This window comes from Lactuca sativa, chromosome 3 (assembly GCF_002870075.4).
Source record: "Lactuca sativa cultivar Salinas chromosome 3, Lsat_Salinas_v11, whole genome shotgun sequence".
NCBI classification, from domain to species: Eukaryota; Viridiplantae; Streptophyta; class Magnoliopsida; order Asterales; family Asteraceae; genus Lactuca; species Lactuca sativa.
Genome location: NC_056625.2, coordinates 126345285 through 126354065, shown reverse-complemented (window position 1 = coordinate 126354065; position 8781 = coordinate 126345285).

Genomic DNA, 8781 nt, shown 5'->3' with positions numbered 1-8781 from the left:
TCATGATTTTTCACCAATTTTTTTTATTTAAATACTTTTAACAAATTACGTTTGCGGAAGACTTATTATGAATATTTCAAAAAAAATCACCAATGTTACTTTAATGTGAAAATAAACCCATAAAAATTTAAAGTTCACAAAAACAAAATGATAAAAACCCAACATCTCCAAAATGGTACCATATCTAAAGATACTAAATACGACTACCAAAAGAGTTCCCATCCTCACCAAGGCATCATGTCAAGCTACCTATTCCAATGCACTACAACCAGTAAGTGTTAGCATAAGCCAAGTGAGTCAATTACAGTACCATGTTAAAATACCACACATATCATAAATGGATCAGACAAAATATTCTCAAACAATCAAAGACTCACAAGCAAGACATAATAACATCACACCGCATATCAAACACTCTTTAGCTCATTTTATTTTATTCTTCTTTTTGAGATTCTTTTTATTAGTTACTCTCCTTAACTACACTGTAACTAATTTTCTAACTTTTCACCGCTAAAATATTATTAAGTAATATTTATCTCTGCTTTATTTTAATAATTACTCACTGCTTCCCATCACTGTAATTATTATAGTAATACTTCCTAGTTAAGGTATATTCTTTAACCGTAAACCCCAAGGAAAGTATCCCGTTCGCTACTAATGTGACCGACACAACTAGGGATGAGCATATGGACCGGGGAACCGGCCGGAACCGGTACCGGAACCGGAACCGGCACCGGAACCGGAACCCGATGGAACCGGTCGGGCCGGGACCGGGACGTTATTTTTGTGGATTTTTGGAACCGGGAACCGGTAGGAACCGGAACCGATATAATCGGAACCGGTAGAACCGGCAAAAACCGATAGAACCGATAAAAACCGGAACCATATGATGCTATTTTTCGAGGACCGGTTCCAACATTTGAAGACAAGACAAGAACCGGTAGGAACCGGGAACCGGTGGAACCGGAACCGGTAGAACCGCCGGGCCAGTTCGGTTCTTGATTTTGGCCGAAGCCGGTTCCCGGTTCCGGTCCGGTTCGGTCCTTTTGCTCATCCCTAGACACAACCCAATACACTAGGTCAGGCATGACTCTCACCCATAATCATTACCCTCAGTGCGCTGCATTCGCTACTCTGACATTGCATATGCGTATACATGCATTGTTGTTAAGGATTGGTACAAACGGTGCGAATTCCACCATGTTACACCTCCCAATCCCACGTGATGTTTATGCTAGCCCTACCGCTAGACCAACATCACTCGAGTCCGCCCACCATTTGGACCATGTATCGAATGACCTCGTAGAAAAATCATTCAACATCGCTTTGGCTTAAGCTCTTTTCCCGTAGGTGTCATTCAACACATCTGGTCCCCGCAATATGTCTAGGTTACTACCCTTCGCCCTGCTAGTGTATTCCCTTTTTTTAATTTAATAATAATTATTCAATTAAGGAGTTACACTTTTACCTTCTTCAAGTAATCATGAAAATATTACAAATTTTCTTTTATTAACATATTACTTCTTTAAGAGTTCGTTCTCATGTAAGCATGTAATTTTTTTGTTTAATTATTACATTTTACATCACATACCACTTTCATCCACAACACTTCAATAATAGTTTTACATCACTAGCATGCTTGTCTTAAATCAAATTAAGCTAATATTTTCAAACAAATATTGACATGCTCCCATCACATAATATACATGTATAACACTCAATCTAACATGAACTTATCACATATCTCGCATCAAACAAATAAGAAAATAGCATGCAATCATCCTAGATTCCTTTACACATAAAGCAATAGAACATCCATGTCACATTACTAAATACTATATGGATCTGTTCATTTTATCTAAGATTGGCATATTGCTTTGAGTTGGTAAGGTTTTATGATTAGGTTGCTTACTGGTGTAGGATTGTAATCTCAAGTTGTAACTCTTGGGGTCTTGTCATTGTGAGTTTTAGTCATATTTTGGAGCTCTTAAGTGTTGTTGAAAGAATTTAGATTCTCTTATGCTTGGTGATGTCAGGCGTGGTTGTTGAGAACTAGATGGTGAAGTTATTGGGTTGGATTGGCAATTCGAATAATTATGAAATCATCAGATTTTAGCCGAGTCCAAGTAAGGGACAATTGCTTGGGTTAGATGGAAATATTTTCGAGTGCATGTCACCCCGGAGTTTCATATTTGAGGATAAGAAAATGGCTAGTTTTGGTTATTGTGTGGATTGAAGCTTATATGAATGATAGTCAACAGTCAGTTGTAATCAGGGAAGCATACGCTGAGAAGTCAGGGATATCTTGTCTGCAGGTGTGAAGCATCAGTATCAGTGCAAGATTAAGTTAGTGTCTCGGCTCAGGTCGAGAGTTGTGTGAGGGCCTTACTGTTGGGTTTTTTGTACTATAACACTCCTATGGTGCACATACAATCCTAATAGCTTTGGATCTAAGTTTTCTCTAGTTATACATGCAATAAATTTTCCAAAGCATGAAGCCTACAACTAGCATAAAATTTTGGTACATGAATCATAAAACTAGTTAGAATATTACCTCTTTATTGTAGCTTGTAGTTTTGGCCTTTCAAGAGCTTAGCACCTCAAGTATGATGCCTCAAATGGTTCACAAACACCATGAACAAAGGAAGACTTTGAGAGAGAGAGAGAGAGGCTAGACACACTCAAATTGGTTATGATTCTCTTAGAATGCATAGGTCAACCAATTTTGGCTAAGGGGTAACACACATACACACACACACACACACACATATATATATATATATATATATATATATATATATATATATATATATGATATAGGCTTATTTAGTCATAGAAATCATTCATTATCTTATTAATTATTGTTGATATTATATCATTTAATGGACAAAAGGTACTTAATTAGCTTAATATTTCAATTTCAGCAATAAAAGACATGCTCGGGTGAAAAAGTAATAGGATTTGAGTGATTGGAAGCTTGGAGATTGAAGACTGAAGAAAGCAGGATGTTGCTGGACAGTTTGACCCATCATCAGTGTTTTGGCCATATCTCATGAACCGTAACTCCGATTGACAAGATTCAAAACGTTCTGAAAACTAGACACAATTCCGGATGACTTTCGTGTTTTGAGAAAATGTTGATCCCGAAAAAACTCGACGAGTTGGGCCTAAACTCGACGAGTTTTGTCAGAATGTTCCATATTCGAAGATGCCTTGCCGTACACGCTGTATACGCGGATTATCGAAAAAACTCGACGAGTTATTCTTAAAAACTCGTCGAGTTGACGCTGTTTTCAAAATTTATATATAGAAACTCTTCTCATTCGAACCCGAACTTTTGCTGGAGGCTAGCTGCGACTTTTGAAGACCAGAAGGGTTCTTGGAGCTGCTATTTTCGAGATTGCAACATAAGAGACAATTTAGAAGAGAATCAAAGGCAAATAATCATTCTTCTTTTCTTAATCTTTGTTTTGAACCATGTTTGAATCATTAGATTTTGATTTTAGATTATTACTTGCTGTAGATATGAGCTAAAAGCTTTTTACTTCTGTTTGGATGAGATAATCTTATGAACATGGTCTGATTGAGTGCTTGAATTGATATTAATTTGGTTATTCATCTTGTTAAGCTTATTAAAGATCCTTATGTATTGATGATAAATGTTTTTAGTTAACAAATAAGTGATTAAGTTGCATGAATATCTTCTTGATTACTTGATTCATATAGTTTTATGAATATAAGATTGTATGCCTAGGAATAGTGAATATGAAACTAGGGTTAACTATAAAATATGTAAATCAATGTGTGAGCATGTGTGATGAACATCCATACATGAGTTGATTGAATTGAAAAAATTTGATTAACTATTATTATAAGTCTTGCTTAATACGAACTAAACACTAGGAAACTTGTTAGTTTAATCAACTGGCCATTGTTTGAATTAACTTGTCTACTAAAGGATTGGTAATAATGAACATGAACCCAATCACATTAGGAATCGGTAACCATTGACATATTAATCCATTGCACCTGCCACGAAATCAACCATAGGAATAAGTGACTCGAATCTAAGCAGAAGTCTCTTTTTATCATTGAATCTAGTTGTCCTTTCTTGTTCTTCTTAGTTGTTAATTGTCTTTGTTTGAGTTTTAAAGTACTTGATTAAGTTTCTAGTCTTGCAAAACTAGAGAAACCCCCTCTTTTATTAATTGTTTTTAATTAGGTAATACTAGTACTTAATTTGATTGTTACCGTTCCCTGTGTTCGATACCCTACTTGCTTAAACTATACTATTAATCGATAGGTTCACTGCCTTTCATGTGTTTAATTTGTGTTTGAAGTAATAGGATTAAAACTAGTGCATTTTACACACATCAAGTTTTTGGCACCGTTGTCGGGGAACGGTTCTAATAGTTAATTTTATTTGCTAGTGTTATCGATCCTTTGTGTGAGATTTATCTCATATAAAGTTACACGTTTTCTGTTTTAATTTTTATTGTCATATTATTATGTATTTTCCAAGTCTCGATGCTTTTGATGCTTTTCTTGAGGAAGTAGCACATGAAATTGAGCAAGAAGATGAAGAATATGACTCAGATGAAGATTTGATGAAATTTGGAAGATGGTTAGATAACATCTCTTGTAACGAACAAGAGAAATCTGAGTCACAAGAGCTAGAGTTAAAAGATGAAGAATTTAATCCAGAAAGAGATTTGGAGGAGCTGGAAAGATTGCTAGCAGAAGGGTCAGATGAAGAACAAGAACAAGCTGAGTTGCAGGAACCAAGCCGTGGTTTGACCATTATCACGACATGGCCACCTATTTTCCCAGTTTGTGTTTCGAAGGATGGGGTGACGATTCCAACTTTGGAAAAAGTTCTGAAACGCGATCCATTTCTGATTAGTATCCAACCGGTCCCAACCCTTATCAAGATTCTTGGGTTTTATATATTCAAGCTCGTTTGGCCAATTATAGAAGCAAAGATCCAAATTTTACAAATTGGTCCACCAAAGAAGATATTCAATGCAACAGATGGATTGACATTGAGTTTATTGGAAGTTTATTAAGTTGAGAGTCCAGCTAAAGACTCGCACAAAAAGAAGCGCTTGCGGGAGGCAACCCGTCATTAGATTTTGCTTTTCTTTTTCTTTTTGAACTTCTAGTTTATTAGGGTAGTGTAGGATTTTAATTTAATGATTGTTTTCCTTTTTATTATTTGGTTTTTGATTTTTATCTTTGCAGAAGTTAGGGCGAGAATCGATCAAATTGTTAAAGCGTGAGGAATAAATGTGAAATCGAGTCTAAAACGAGAAGAGTGGGAGAATTGAGTCTAATTACGAGTCCGGTGAATAAATGGCTGAAAGGATGAGCTTTTAGTGAAGAAAAATGAGGGGGAATATTGCTATAATCATTCCCTTAAAATCCAGAAACGAAACTGAAGTTGGAGTATATTTTGTTCACTCAGTGCATAAAACTCGTCGAGTTCCCTATATAAACTCGACGAGTTCTTTAGGAAAAACCCGACTGTGCTGGTTTCAGCGACCCAACTCGACGAGTTGCTCTTTCTCTTACCTTTGAGTTGGTGATTTGATTACATTCTACGAAGGCAATTGGCTGTGCTATCAACGTTTATTTTCCGAGCATTTCCAAGATCTTTTTCCTCTATATTTTGAAGCATAACCATGCGAGATTTGACACCCAAGGCATGGATGAGTTGTTCCCATGTCCAAAGTCAGTTGAAGATGGAGCTTAACAAGAAGAATATCAACCTCGCAACTACTATCCCAGGGGAGTTTGTTCTAATTCTCTCTACTTTTATGTTCTTTTTCATGCATAACATGCAATGGGGACATTGCATAAATTAAGTGTGGGGTAGGGGGTTGATTACATTAGTTATATTAGAATCCTAGGTTTAATTTAAAAAAAAAAATTGCATAAAAATTGCTAGGGCCTAATTTAGAAAATTTTGGTAAAGCAATTAGGATTCCATGCTAGTATTGTGTTTGATGATTCTATGAAGACCCAAATGTTTAGTTGAGCCAACATACGTTATAGCGCATTTGTGGCCCCCTTTATTCTAGTGAAATCATGGGACAAAAGCACAACCTCGCTTAGTTTGAGGATCGCAATATGTTTAGCATCGTGTACTTGAAATGTATCCAGGAAAACTTAAGTAGTCATTGCACACTAGACTAATGCCTTTAACCAATAAAGTATGAAGTTAAATTCCCTTGCTTAAGCATATGTTTTTCTAGGTTTTTAGTTTTGAGTGGAAAAAGTGCGTTGAAAAAAAAAAGAAAAAAAATTGAAAAAAAAGAGTGATGAAATGTTTGAATAAAGAATCTACAAAGCTATGAAGACAAAGAAGAGTATCATGAAGAAAAGCTACAAAGTATAAAAGATTCAATCAAAAGTTGTATTTGTCTTTTATTTGTAATTTTGTTTTCTAGGTTATTTTATCGTATGTATGCTTGGGGACTTAACCAAAAATGAGTTGATGTTAAGAAAGTTTTATGGGGATGGATTCGGAGGGATGCATAAAATGAGCATTGTTCGAAAGAAGTGGGCGAATGTTTATGAGGATTGTGAGTATTTAGAATTGAGGGGGGTCCTTAGTAAAAATTTTAGACACAAATGCATGCGTTGCGGTCTTGGCATAATGACTGGGTTCGATTGGGATTGTCTTATGTGATATTAGCGTGCTAAAATTCGGTTTTGCTTGAGGGCAAGCAAAAGTCAAGTGTGGGGTATTTTGATCTATATATATATATATATATATATATATATATATATATATATATATATATATATATATATATATATATATATATTGTAGGATTCCAAGAGTCATGGGTAAACCCTAATCCATACACTTGGGTTTTGATCCATATCTCATGTGGGCTACTCATCATGGATACTTACATAAACATAACCCATCATGGATCAATAGCCCAAACAATATATATCACTGATTTACATAATCAGTCCCCGTTAATTTAATTAGTCTCTTTTGATCACTAAATTAATTCCAAATTAATTCTTGATCAATACTAATTAAATTTTATGATTTCTCAATTAATATATTATACTTATAATATATTAGTAAATCATAAATAGCCTCTTTCTCAAATATCCATCCTATCAAATTATTCAGGTGAAGGCAACCCAAATGGATCATGCTACTCTCGGGTCAAGTACATATCAATTATAGTTATGAGCTTAGACAGCTAATCCAATAATCTCCCACTTGGATAATTTCAATATGTCTTAATAAATGGTTGGAAAATCGGTATCATGTTTGTGCATTTGTAAATCATTTTCCTGGTATGAGTCATACATAACCTTGAAACTGGCAGACATTACCCCTTCTTCAAGGGTGAAATTATCAAATGTCTTTTTCCATCCTTGAAGAGGGAGTTTCTTCGGTAAGAAGTTTTTCACAATCTCTAGCTCTAGATATGGAAATCTCGTGAAGTATGGCAAAGCATGCAGTAGGCACGAATGAAATCTCTAACAAACACATGCATTAGACATACACAATTCAAGGTTGAAACTTGAAAGTGGAACAAGTGGAATCGTATTATATTATTTATATTTGTTTTGATAGCTATTGTGAGAAATAACAATATGTGTTTATTTATTTGTGAGAAGTAGCATATTTGAATAAATATATGTATTTTCAAGTCTAACTGATTTCTAAATAAATATTTTCTTGTAAATTATACATTTTTATTAAAGAAACTTATTATCCCCTTTTTAGTGGATATCTTTCATTTAGTAGTTTCTAATAGCACAATGTCAATATGAATAAATGTTAAAACCTCATAAGTTACTAATTCTGCACTTTTTAGTGAATATCTTTGTTGCTATAATTAGTTTTGAATTCAAAATATATTTAAATGAAAAAAACAAACTACTAATATTAAATAGTTACTAATATCATTTAAAATTAACAAATATACCGTTACAGACAAAACACTTAATTTTGTATAAAAACAACTGTTTGCAAATCTTTGATTAATGGTTATGTTTTTTTAAAGTTTTACTATCGTTTTACTTTGTCATTCTTGTAACACATGAGTTATAACCTAGTGTGTGTCTATATATATATATATATATATATATATATATATATATATATATATATATATATATATATATATATATATATATATATATATATATATATATATATATATATATACACACACACACAAAAAAAAAAGACTATTATAGGGACTAATTATACAAGCACTTGTTAAAACTGGTACAAAATTCTATGATCGAGCCTAATTTGTGTTGCTTACATCGATATCAAACATACGCATAAGGTTGGGATTGGTTATAAGGGCATCCATAGTGTATTGAACTCATTAAAATTTAATGAATTGTCATATTACGATTTTATCTATAATACAACTCTACAAAAAAATCTATAATGCATTATGCTTTATAAAGTTCAATACAATATATTTATAAAATCTAATTTATGATATATTTAATAATTTAAAAGTTTAATTTTTCTCATTGAAATATTCACTAACTATTGAACTTCACATTATTTGAACACTAACATGACATGTCATACCGGTAGACTAATCAATTGAACTCCAATTAAACATGTCATGTCATAGATGTCCTCTTATTTTGATATTAGGGCGGCAAATAAGTTTTGTAAAATTATTGATATAAGATCAGCTTCAACCAAATTTTAAAAACAAGATTTCTATATTACCCATCTCTTTAACCCGAGACTAAATATTTAGAAAAACTAACATACAT